Here is a 13,928-nt window from a genome sequence, read left to right on the forward strand (position 1 = left end):
TGGTGGCAAAGAAGGACTTGGCAACCCTACAGAAGAGGCTGTTATGCTTTTATCAGTAGTTCCTGTTGCTCTGTTACAGTCTGTTTGCTGCTATCATTAACCTTGAACTTGAGCTCTTGCCTGGCTTTGTGGGCCTTCTGGCATCATGACCTGATCTGATGAGTTTGTCCCCTGGATTGCCTACAGTGAGTTCTCTTTGCTATGGTTTCCATGGGGACTATTCACATTTTGTTGTCTCCTATTCTCTCATTGGCTCTGACACTTAAATGAATACCCGTCCTTTTCAAAATATTCAGCTTGGTCACCAGGTTAAGATATATTATTCAAACCTCTTGCTTCTTAAATCTCCTGTGTGTAATTAAGGCAGGATGTATTCTTGTGTCCCTTTTATTTCAATGAGACTGGTACATTTAACTGTCCCTTAACTGTGGCCAGTCATCTAGAGCTAGGGATGCCAGGTTCCTCTTCGCCACTGGCGGGAGGTTTTCAGGGCGGATCCTGAGGAGGGCGGGGTTTGGGGAGGGGAGGGACTTCAATGCCATAGAGTCCAATTGCCAAAGCGGCCAATTTCTCCAGGTGAACTGATCTCTATTGGCTGGAGATCAGTTGTAATAGCAGGAGATCTCCAGCTATTACCTGGAAGTTGGCAACCCTATCTAGAGCCCATACTTATATGGCATTTCTAATGGTCAAGGCCTATGTAGGTTAAGCACAATTTGACCAATGGACAACAGCATAGAATTATGTGCTTCATAATTAATTTAAAGAGTTCACCTGGAGAAAATGGCTGCTTTGGGTATTGGACTCTATGGCATTGAAGTCCCTCCCCTCTCCAAACCCTGCTCCCCTCAGGCTCCACCCCCAAAACCTCCTGTTGGTGGTAAAGAGGGACCTGGCAATCCTAGCTGGCCTCCCTACCCACCCACCCCAATGCTACATGCTGTATCGATCTGAGGGGGTAGCCTGCTGTTTATCTCGGTCAATATGATTAAAATTTAAGCCCCATCTTGGGATTGGGGGGGTTGTTTGATTTTAATTGGGATTTTATTGTTTTAGGTTTAGGGCTTATTGTCAAATGTTACTGTTTTAATATCACTGATGTATTTTAAAATGCTGTTACCCGCCCAAAGCCTGGCTTTGGCCGAAGAGGGCAGGCTAGAAATCACAAAATAAATGAATAAAATAAATACAATAAATAATTTGGTCCAAAGGTTTATTAGAAACGCAGATATTTCTAGGTGTGCCCCCTTATAAACATAGCCCGAAGTGATGGGTCTTGCTGTCCACCGTATAATTTCCCAGAAGGAAGCCCCACTGAGTTCAGTGGACCTTAGTCGTAAGGAAATGATCACAGTACTGCAGCTAATATGCTCTAGTTCAGGTCAGCTTAACCCGGGACTGAAAGGGTACAGTGGGAAATTATTCTCTGAGCTGCTGTTGCATGAAGATAACAAAGGACCTCTTTAAACAGCCATAAAGCAACTGTCCAATTTTATTTTTAATACTCAGTTGGAATAGACAGTAGCTAGTTGAAAAACCAATATAGAAGTTAGAAATGAGGCAGCTACCTGGGGACGAGATGGAGTGTTCTCTTGACAAAGTATTAGTGCCACTCAATAAATCAACATCTTCAGAGTGGGCCAGAAGGGAGAGATTGCGCCTTACCTACCATGTGACCAGCTGCACTGAATTTAAAGAAAAGAAAATTGACATTAAAGAGGGTCTCAAATCAGTCGATGATTGGCGTAAGACAGCAGGATTTCCTCAGGAAAAAAAGCAGCATGCTTTGTGCTGTCTCGTACGATTGAATTTGCAATAATGTTTTTTAAAAATACTGCATCTTGCTACGTGCATGAGAGAGTGGAAACAAAAATCACTGAACATACTTTTTAAGGTGGATTCAGACAGCAGGTACTCACAGAGCAGCCACTAACTACTTACCATGTGGCCTCTTAAACGCATATGGATATGGTTGTCGTTCACACACATCCAGTGCTCTGACTCCTTTGGTTTTCTGCATTTTCAAACAACTGCAGAAAGACTGTAACACTGGATATAAACCACATGGTTGAAGTCTGCAGAAAGCTGAATTCACCTGCAGTAATGAGTCCCTGATATAGACTATGTTTAAGTAGCTACAACATGGGGCTGCTGGTTGTATGAACACAAATTTAGGTAGGAATCAGTAGGGTTGCCAAGTCCCTCTTTGCCACTGGCAGGAGGTTTTTGGGGCAGAGCCTGAGGAGGGCAGGGTTTGGGGAGGGTCTTCAATGCCATAGAGTCCAATGGCCAAAGCGGCCATTTTCTCCAGGGGAACTGATCTCAATTGGCTGGAGATCAGTTGTAATAGCAAGAGATCTCCTGCCACCACTTGGAGCTTAGCAATCCTAGGAATCAGTGTGTATATTTTGAGGTCAGAACAACTTGAAGTACTTTCTACAGATATGGGAAAGTACCGATATTTGTGCTAAAACACAAATATGTACACAGATACACAATGCATGCTCAGTTTCCTTCTTTGGTTGCAATTTAAAAACTTTTTAGAATGGCTCATTCTAAAAAGAGGAAGAGGCAGGGACTATAGTAGGGCAGACCATTCCTGAAGAGGGGGTGGATGTGCAGCAGTTGGGAGTGGTGCAGCTGTGTGCCTCCTGGCCGCTGTGAAGAAAAACAAAAACAATTTAAAATGTAAAATGGGGAAGATGCCCCCATAGAAAACAGCAAGGCTATGCCACCAAAAAAGGTGGTGTAGCAATGCTGCAACTCGAGGGGGTGTACCTGAGCGAAAGGGGTTAGAATGCTGCCTAAAAGCAGCTTCACCCCCTTGAACATTCCCCACATGCCGGCATGGGCTCCCACTTCCAGGATTTTGCTCTCGCTGTGGCTGCGCTGGCAGGTAAAGGTAGTCCCCTGTGCAAGCACTGAGTCATTCCTGACCCATGGGGTGACGTCACATCCCAACGTTTACTAGGCAGACTTCGTTTACGGGGTGGTTGGCCAGTGCCTTGCCCAGTTGTCTACGCTTTACCCCCAGAAAGATGGGTACTCATTTTGCTGACCTCGGAAGGACGGAAGGCTGAGTCAAACCTTGAGCCAGCTACCTGAAACCGACTTCTGTCAGGTTTGAACTCACGTCATGAGCAGAACTTGGACTGCAGTACTGCAGCTTACCACTCTGTGCCACGGGGCTCTATAACACCTTGAAGACTAACAAAATTTCTGACAGCTCACTTCTTCAGATACAGCTAGAATGTTTGGGCGTGTTTCATTTTGTTTTCCTATATGCTCCACTACAAATTTATCTCAGTCTGATGACTATTAAATACAATGACGATGATCACAGCTACGTAGGCTGTATGCATAAAGCTGGCCCTTGTGTGCAGTCTCCTATGACTTCCTTTACCTGGTTGTTGCATTAATGAGCTGCATTCAATGCCTCCAGCACAGCTCCCTCTTTTTAAATGAAGCAGATGCTAGCAGGCATTTGTAGACTGGTAGATTTGTCACCTTCGCCAGCATCTTCTAGTCCTTTAAGGCTTCTTCACATTCCCATATAATGTCAGGTAAGAGATCCATCAGTACTAAAATGCCACTTTATTAATGCCCACTTTATTAAAGAGGCACTAGTTCACCCCAACTAAACTGGTCACTGAATTTTATGGAAATTTGGACATTTTCTTTTTGGCCTTTTGAATCATCGCAATCGATCTAGAAGAGCTATGTTTTGATTTCCTGGCTGTGTTTACTTTTACGTTCTGTAAAAAAAGGGGAAAACCCCTGCCTTGCATCTAAGGATGCCGGGCAGAACCTGCTAACTACATGGTGTGGGTTTATTTGGAAACAAGAGCTCCGTGCCCCACAATAATTGTGTGGACTAGCTTCTCATTAAATATGGAGGCTCAAGCAAGGCACATACTTTTCTGTCTTTTCCAAATGAAGGCAAAGGCATGTTATGTAAAGGTCACTATTTCAAATTAGGATAATGCTATGCTAAGCCGTAACTCAAGAATGCTGACAAATTGTGCAGAAATTTTCTCCATTACCTATACAGTAACGCTAGCAGATGCTATGCCAAAGTGACAGGGGAATTTCAAAAAGATTGCGCATTGGACTATAAATGGGAAAGAACTCTTATCAGCCTACAGTGGAATTCCGTATTATTAGCAGCTTGGTTATTCAAAACATCTTGTTATCCAAATTCGTATTGTGTCCTGCATGTTAATCCTCTCTGTGTAAATAATATTCCTATGTATCTGAACTGTTGTCCTTTATAATGGAGAATGGTCAGCTTCTCCATACTTATTTCTGTGTCCTTTAGCCTGTGCTGAGGATTGGATGACAGACCTGGAAAATACTCAAAGGCCATTTATGCAGGGTCAATTTTGATGCTCGCTCAAAGCTCTTTTTTAAAATGCGACCTTTAAATTGCCTATTCACGGTCCCAATGCAAAAGGAGAAATTCCACACACACCCAGTCGCCTGCTCCTTCGCTCCTTCGTTTGCATAGCTATTGGCAATGGTCGTTTGCATAGCTAAGCCACGTGTGATTTTTCATGGTTCCTTCAGTAAGTGCTTCGGTGCGGGGCGGAGTAAATACAAAAGGTTGTGTTAAAGGGGCTCTTAAGAAATGCAAAGCAGGTATGCGCGGGCTTCACAGTCACTTCCTGAATGAAGGTTCAGTGTGAAAAACGCTCTGCTAGTTACCAAGCATAAATGGCCAAGGAATACAAACAAGGAGAATTTGGCCTGGAATTGTTAAAATTTAACACCATTTCTTCACGTGGGCTGAGAAATACCAAAGTCAGAAAAGAGCTGTATTTTTTGAGCCAGTCTCCCCCACATGTGACCGTCACTGGGTTTGTTGTTTTTAAAGTCTGAAACTGGAGATTGGAGACAAGAATGGCTGTTGCTTCTCTAGGGAATCTGGGAAGGCAGCCTGCAGAAAGTCACATCTATATGTTGACCTGTTTGTTGTGAAAATAGAAAAGAGAGCCAATCACATATAATTCTGCAGACATTTTGACAGCTAACAGAAGCATTAACAATTCGCAACACACACGGCATAGGGGTTGGAGCTCTCTAAGCTTCACAACAGAGGGTTTCCTGGATGAAATAAAATAGCAGGTGGAGAAAGGGGAAAGGGGAAAACTCTGGAGGGGAAAAAATCCTGTTCTGATGTGCTATCGCCAGGATGGAAAGGAAAACAGTAGCAAGAAAGTTAAAAAATTTAAGGCACAACTTCCCAAAAAAGAAATGAAATGGGGAGCACGAACAATTTTATTTTGGAGTCAAAAGGCTTCTGTGTTTTGGTGATCCGCAATGATGTGAGATGATTTTTTTTTACCACATGAACACCCTGCCCCCCTCCCCCTAATGATAACAAATTAAAAGTGACCGCGTTGTATGTATGAGATTTCAACTTTTGCATTCAGGCATTTTAGATCATATTTGGGATATTTTATATTGGTCTAAATTTGGAAGAACAAAATTATTGTTATTTAATGTGGAAATTACATTTTATGGATATAATTTCAGGTGGCAAATTCTTTGAGGAAAGAGATTTTCCTATTTTTCTCCACTTAAGCTGTAGGTCACTACTCAGAATCTCTTGGTAAAATTTGGAAAAGTCAAATTCACAGTTAAGCAAATGGAACCCCCCTTCAGTAACACATGCTCCTTTTCCTTCTATCTCATATGGACGTTTCCTCTTCATTTCAGTTTTGAAAGTAATCGTTTCGTGTTCCATGAGAACCAGCATTTTCACTCACCATAATTTGCAAACACCCTTCTAAGCATTTTGCGAAGTGTGATTTTGTGCTGACAACAGTAGGCAAAAGCACCATCACAGACCGAATGCTGACTATAGTTATGTCCAAAATGGAAAAGGATGATTGAGGAGAGGAGCAAGCTGGAAGCATGCTCCTCTCCATGGTGAGAAGATCAAGTAGTATCATTTTGAGAGTAACAGAAACCCATGGAAAAAGTATTAGGTTTTAAAGTCTGAAGTAGTCTGGCGGTTACTGGTGTTCTCTCCTCTCTGACAATATATCTTTATATTCTATGAAGAAACTTTATCTCCATATCCGTAATTCTCTCTATAGGTTACATTTGTATAATGTCGGGCCTGAATACTGCCAGTTTACTTTCCCCTTGCTTTAAAATAAATCTTTCTCTTCATGTGTTCAGTCTCTGTTCTGCCACTTGGTATTGGGGCGGAAAAGGTTATAACCTGGTTTTATCAAAGGAGGGGAGAAGGTACCTCAGAAATACCCTCACAGTTTACCTCAAGGGTGGCTAGCTAACAGTGCTAAGCACTGGCAGTCCAGTAAATAAATATTTATTTGGCCTTCACAGCGGTGCTTGGTGGGATGACAAGGAAGCGTGGCGTAGGCAGCAGCCTTCAATTAATTCTAGTGTCAATACATACTACCATTGTGAGGACAGTGGCATGGGGCTGAATGGGGGTTTTCCCGCCAAAAACATCTTAGTACCCACACCTGCTGCCCCAACTCGTCACAGCCCCCCCCCCCCCACAGATAGGCTGTTCTACATTAGCTACACAACTTAAATTTGATACACGAATGGGGGTATAGAATTTGCCCCAGAAGACAGGTCGGCATTCCTCCACGGAGCAAGCCGATACACATAGGTCATTTATGCATGGAAGGTTTTGCCTTGGATTTGCCCCTCTCTAGGTGTACATTTTCCCCATCTGAATTTTCAAAACTCTGCATGAGGGCTTATTTTGGAGTTTTTAGAATTTGGATGGGGGAAATGTGCATCTCGAGAGGGGCAAATCCAAGGCAAAGCCTCCCATGCATAAATAACCATAAAGGTAGAGTGCTGAGCGGTGCAAGTTATATTGCAGCACCGCACACTTGCTTAGGCTCGGATTTGACGGAGGATTTCCACGATCAATCAGCAACGTGTATCTATACTTGCAGAATACCGGCCTAATTTACTAGTACATGTGAGTGCACACATGTGACTTAGGGTTGCCAACCTCCAGGTATTAGCTGGAGATCTCCTGCTATTACGACTGATCTCCAGCCGATAGAGATCAGTTCCCCTGCAGAAAATGGCTGCTTTGGCCATTGGTCTCTATGACATTGAAGTCCCTCCCCTCCCCAAACCCCGCCCTCCTCAGGCTCCACCCCCAAAACCTCCCACCGGTAGGGAAGAGGGACCTGGCAACCCTAATGTGAATGTCTGAAGAAAGAAGCACTGTGTTTCCTTTGCAGAGGTTAGCATTCTTCTTTCCCTCCTTCAGTTTCTCAACTATGCAGTGTTTTGGTTTATACTTTTTTTGGTTACAATTAATAACTTGTCAGAACCATTGTCTTAACTAGATCCCACAGTTATGTGGTTTGGCATTGCTCATCTGTGGGAATTCCCAGTTGGGAAATGTGCAGTGCAGGCAGAACTCCTGCAGGGATAGTTAATTGGTAGTTGTGTGTCCCACAGTACAGTTCCACATTAGTGACATGGAAATAATATGTGTACAACAGCACCACTGTGATCTTGCTCAGCCATCGGAGTTAAATTGTTATAATTGAGTTCTGGGGCCAGGAGCAAGCCACAAGGAGTAGGAGCACAGACAAAGGGGACAGGAAATTGCCAAGCAGCATCATTTTGCTGGTTTCTCAGCCCCAATTTTGAGTGCAGTTGTCAACTTGGTATTAATGCTCTTGTGTGAGCTGCTTTATTGAGCTCTGTATGTGTGAGTCCCCCGCACTGAAACAATGAAAGGATGTAGCTGACATTCACAATAGCTTTTAGGCACTGCTGCAATCCTAGGAATACTTTCAGTGTAACTTATACTTCCAAGGTATATGTTGATGACTAGGGTTGCCAACCTCCAGGTAGTAGCTGCTATTACGACTGATCTCCAGCCGATAGAGATCAGTTCACCTGGAGGGAATGGCCGCTTTGGCAATTGGACTCTATGGCATTGCTGTCCCTCCTCTCCCAAAACCATGCCCTCCTCAGGCTCTGCCCCAAGAACCTCCTGCCGGTGGCAAAGAGGGACCTGGTGAAGAGGGACCTGGCGGCAAAGAGGGACCCAGTTGATGACTGGGCTGTAAAAGTAATGCTTACAGAAATATATTTATCACCCCAAAGAGGATTACTTGCATTGATTTATAAAGCTGCCAACCTCCAGGTACTAGCTGTGGATCTTCTGCTATTACAGCTGATCTCCAGCTGATAGAGATCAGTTCACCTGGAGAAAATGGCCATTTGGCAATTGGACTCTATGTAGGGTTACCAGGACCCTCTTCGCCACCGGCGGGAGATTTTGGGGCGGAGCCTGAAGAGGGCAGGGTTTGGGGAGGGACTTCAATGCCATAGAGTTCAATTGCCAAAGCGGCCATTTTTCTCCAGGTGATCTGATTTCTATTGGCTGGAGATCAGTTGAATTAGCAGGACATCTCCTGCTACTACCTGGCAGTTGGCAACCCTAACTCTATGGCATTGAAGTCCCTTCCCTCCCCAAACCCTGCCCTCCTCAGGCTCCACCCCAAAAACCTCATGCTGGTGGCGAAGAGAGACCTGGCAACCCTATTGATTTATAGTTTTGTATATTGTAATTAAAATCCACACGTTTTAAAAAAAGATTTAGCCAACCCTGCGTTTAAGTTATTTCCATGGCAATATTTTTTCTGGGTAGTTGTCTCCAGTAGATGTCATTGGTGGAAAAAGAAGAGAAGGTCACAGCGACAGGCAAGGCATTGGGGTAGAGTGACTAGACTTGGACTAAGATAGTTTATGTGCAAAGCCCTGCTCAGCCACAATGCTTACTGAGTGAATTTGGACCATTTGCAAACCTAATGGAGTTTTGTGATGGTAAAATGGGACGACTCCCTACCAGGGCTGTCTTAACAGCATTATGGGCCCCTGGGCAAACCAGTGTGCTGGGGCCCCTACGACAATCACAGGAATAAAAAGTAAATGGTCGATAATATTAAACATATATTTATTTTATTGACACTTCAAGAAAACTGGTGTTAAAACATTAAAATCATGCTGTACAGCAGCAACTAATCAACATGATAAACATTTGAACAATACACAAGGCTTGAAAAACACAATAATACTCAGTAAGCCACACAGTTTAGAGTATGAAATTACTACGAACTTCTTTTTATAACAAGCATTTGCGGCATTTCTTTTCAGAGAATTGCTTTATTATTGGCTTGAAGTCAATGGTCTTCAGGATGTCATTTTCCATGAACATGAGTGAAAGCCAGTTCAAACGATGCTGCCCCATTGTGCTACGATGCAGATTTTTTATAATTTTTAGTCTTGAAAAAGAACACTCTCCTGTACAGTTGGTCCCTGTCATGCACATGAACACCCTGAGTGCAATTTCAACATTCGGGAATACAAATTTCAAATTGTCCAAAATTATTTTTCTGTACAGTGCAGGGAGAGTCTCACAATTTTAAGAGCCATGTAGTGCTTGGGATGCTCACATTCATTCAAAAGGTCATCATAATTCAGGTCTTTGTGATACATATTAGCTAGATCAGGGGTCCTCAAACTATGGCCCCCGGGCCGGATCCGGCCCCTCAGGGTCCTGAAGTATTCGCCTGGGAAGCCGTAGTTCTTCTTAAGCCTGCCCCACCGTTCTTTCTCTTCTCTCATTGAGTGGGAAAGACGCCCATCACCGTCCCTCTCGGCAGCTGGCAACTACCAACCACCTTTCATCCTGTTTCCCTCCCTTTGCTTCATTCGTCCAAGTTAGCATTCTACCCCGCCTTCTCGTGGTGTTGCTGGCCAATCAAAACACCTGTTGATGTTAAAGGGCCTCAACACCCCCTCTTCTCTACCCAAGCAGTTACCTCGAATTGAATTTTTTTCTTGGTCGCCGCGCGCCACAGCCCCCTCCTCTCCCTTTGCAACAATGCCTTTTAGAGAGAAGAGGCGGGCCATGATCGCCACGCCCCCTTTCTCGGCGGTGCGCTGTTGCTGCTGCCTCAGATGGTCATGGTGGCTAGTTTGGAATCTGATGGATTGATTGCTTCTGTCGACAACAGAACCCGAACCCGAACCCTAATATGGCTGGTTGATAGGGGATCAAATACTTATTTCACTCATTATAATGCACATCAATCTCTGACTTTTGTCTTCTGGGTTTCTGGGGTTTTTCCTGTTGTTATTCTGTCTCTCACAGCTACAATAAACCTACCATTAAAATTATGGACTGGTCATTTCTTCGTCAGAGGGCAAACGGGCAAATTTAGCAGGGGATCAAATACTTTTCCCCCTCACTGTATATCTTAAATATTTAGTATTTAGTCCCACACTAGTCCGATGTAGGGTTATATTATATAAGTGTGCTTGCAACAAGACCTAAATATTTAAACATTCTGCTTTCATAATGAACGTGTCATTCCTTTAATTGTACGAACAGTCTTTATTCTTAATACAAACTCTCTACTGGGTGCTGATTCACAAAACTGCTGGACAAGACCTAGATCTAGCTTACTGGCATAGCTAGGGTGTCTGGCATTGATCTAGCCTCATCTATGTATAGGTCTACCAGACTATATGCAACAATTTTCTCAACTTGCACAATTAAAAAGCTTATCCATTCATATATTCACAAACTATCAATATGTGGTTATTAGTACTGCATCATAAATTCATAATCTTAAATAACGACTACACGATTACCGTACAAGTGTTCAATGTTGTGATTGAATCTCAGGTTCAATCACTAATAATCTATGCATAGCCCTATACCTGGGTTCATAAACAATGTATAAATATATCCAATAATGATGTCATTGCTATTAATAGTACTACAGTAGGTCTAATGTTAGTAATGTCAACTGAGTTTAAGTGACGTAACAAATATGCTAAATTATGTTATACAGCACGAGATCCATACACATAGGCCTACATGCAAGTTAGGTGGCACTGTGGCAGAGGTGACTGCAATGCTAACCCAGGGATACTAAATCAGAGACAAATCACAATTCCATTTGTAACACAATAACATTGCAGCAAATATCATTTTATAGTTTAGTATAGTCTAGACCAGGGGTCGGCAAACTCATTAGTCAAAAGAGCCAAATATCAACAGTACAACGATTGAGATTTCTTTTGAGAGCCAAATTTCTTAAACTTAAACTATATAGGTAAGTACACTGTTTATTAACTTAATAAACTTTAATTAAAGTTTTAAGTCTTAATTAAACTATAGGTACACTGAATAAAACTTGATATCATACTTAATAGTGATCTTATTTATTGACGAAATTTAAATTGTAAGTCCCTGCCATTTCCCCCTCCCCGTCCGGAGTCCTCGCCTGGAGGCCTGGTCTACAGCCATAAAAGCCTATTGGTAGACCTGGCCTCCGGCTGAGTCCCATTAGGAGGCCATGTCTACCCATTGGCTTTCTTGGCAGTAGACTTGGCCTCCGGAGGCCCATAGAAGCCAATTGGTAGACCTGGCCTCTGAAGGGGGACTTTTTCCCCCTCCTCGGAGTCCAGGTCTACCGCCAAGAAAGCCAGTGGGTAGACATGGCCTCTGAGGAGGGAAAAAAGTAAGTAAGGTATCCATAAAATTAAATCATGACAATGACTGACAAACACTTAATGTGAACAATGTGAGCAAATCTTTCTCTAGATTCACAGACGCAGTGAGAACATAAGAAAGGCTGTGCTGGATCAGACCAAGGCCCTTCAAGTCCAGCAGTCTGTTCCCACAGTGACCAACCAGGTGCTTCCAGGAAGCCCACAAATAAGACCACTGCAGCATCATTGTCCTGCCTGCGTTCCATAGCATCTGATATAATAGGCCTGCTCCTCTGATCCTGGAGAGAATAGGCATGCATCATGACTAGTATCCATTTTGATTAGTAGCCATGGATAGCCCTCTCCTCCATGAACAGGTCCACGCCCCTCTTAAAGCCCTCCAAGTTGGCAGCCATCACCACCTCCTGGGGCAGGGAGTCCCACCATTTAACCATGTGTTGTGTGAAGAATTGTTTCCTTTTATCAGTTTTGAATCTCCCACCTTCCAGCTTCAGCAGACGACCCCGAGTTGAACCATTACGTGTGTCCCGGGTCGGGGGCCCCACCCTGCGCCCCGGGGCTTTCCCGCCACCCTCCACTTACCAGACAAGCCCCTGCTGGCTCCAAAGTGTGCCTCTTCCCTACAGGGACCCGCAGGCCCAGAAGACGATGGGGGAATGGAGTCGGCGCCGCAGAAGACGGGGTGCCGCAGCTCAATGCCGCTGCCAGGGACGCACCTCCAAAGGAAGCCCGCCCCGCCCAACAGCTGATAGGCGGGTGGGCCAGGCCAGGAACCGCCGAGCCGCCCGCCCAGCAATCGTGTGGCTAGAGGGGAGGGGAGGCTTTAGCCTCCCAACCACTGAGGGCAAGGGAAAGGCGGACCCAGCCATTCTCCACGGCAGGGGGGGAGAGACACCACGTCCACTTGCCTGCTCTCTCGTGCTCTCTCTCTCTCTCTCTCTCTCTCTCTCTCTCTCTCTCTCTCTCTCTCTCTCTCTCAGGTGCACCGGCTCTGCAGCCCGGCGAGCGGGCACAAGAGCAGGGGCTCCGAACCAAGTTCGGAGAGCTGCACTCAACGGGCCAAAGAGCCGCATGCGGCTCGCGAGCCACGGTTTGCCGACCCCTGGTCTAGACTACTGTGTAGTAGTATTTATTTATGGCAAGTCACTTAACATACACAGATTAGCATAGGGCCCCTATGCTTGTGGGGGCCCCGGGCAAGTGCCCATCGGGCCCATGCATTAAGATGGCCCTGCTCCCTATCCCCTCACACTCCTCTGTCTCTTCTTGGTTCATGTACCACCTTACATGGGGACCCTGACTGACTTCTCGGCACTATAGAGGACCGTGTGCTCATAAACGAGCCCCATCTGTTGTTTTACCTCTGGTTTTATGGGGATAAATTGTTTTATCTGTGATTTTATTGTATTTTATTTATTGTATTTGATATGTTGTTAGCTGCCCGGAGCATGGTTCCTGCTGGGGATTGAGAGTAGGCTACCCAGAAAACAAACAAACAGATAAATAATCCTGAGCTTCACTTAGGAAAGGTCAAATTAAAAAATGAGAAGATAAAAAAATGGTAGCTGTCTGTTTAGCAATATTAATACTGGCAGCATTTTAGTATCAGTAGCAGTGTGATTTTCTGTTCTGACTGGGCCATGCTACTTTCTTCTGTTGTTTGCTACTGTTATTTAATTTGTGTTTGATTCTTGATGAACTTTTTGTTAGCCACTGAAAAGTAGGATATAAATACCATCATCAAAAAATCATCATCATGCAAATATGATCCAAACAACTCATCTAAAGAAAGTTATATTTTAAAAGTAATTGTATGCTTATGTATTATCACGTTAATTGGAACACATGTACTCGGAAGTCATCTGTATTGATTCCACTGTCTGAATTTACTGCCTGAATTATTGCACATGCATGTATAATGAAACAACGAAAGGATGTCGCTGATATTCATTATATTACTATGCACTGCTCACAGTAAGGGGGCACACTGAGATGGATGTTGCCATTGTTCAGTGCATGAGCCACAGTGTATAGAACTGTCTTTGGATCACCTGGAAATAAATCTCAATGGAATCAATGGGATGAATTTCCAGATAATCTCGGGTGCCTGTTCAGAACAATTTAACTGGAATGATAGCACTGCTGATGTGGTCATTCTTTATAAAGTGAAAATGCTTTCTAAAGATCAATAGACAAAAGAAAATTAACCCTAAAATAGCTATAGCAGTGAATAATAATTTACTGTGGGCAACAAAATGTAGAATGTCAATAATTGCAATTATGTGATGTAATATAGATAGATAGATAGATACTAAATAATTACAGATAATTCCAAGGCAGTAAGCCCATATAAACTAAAAGTATTAATCATAACATTTACAAAT

The 13,928-nt window shown here is 43.8% G+C and overlaps 1 protein-coding gene across 1 annotated transcript in view; it reads left to right on the forward strand.

Annotated features, from left to right (window-relative positions):
- Positions 1–13,928, forward strand: part of PTPRN2 (protein tyrosine phosphatase receptor type N2) — a 674,076-nt gene that overhangs the window by 184,248 nt on the left and 475,900 nt on the right. The window lies entirely within an intron of this gene.

This window comes from Euleptes europaea, chromosome 11, assembly GCF_029931775.1.
Source record: "Euleptes europaea isolate rEulEur1 chromosome 11, rEulEur1.hap1, whole genome shotgun sequence".
Classification (NCBI taxonomy): domain Eukaryota; kingdom Metazoa; phylum Chordata; class Lepidosauria; order Squamata; family Sphaerodactylidae; genus Euleptes; species Euleptes europaea.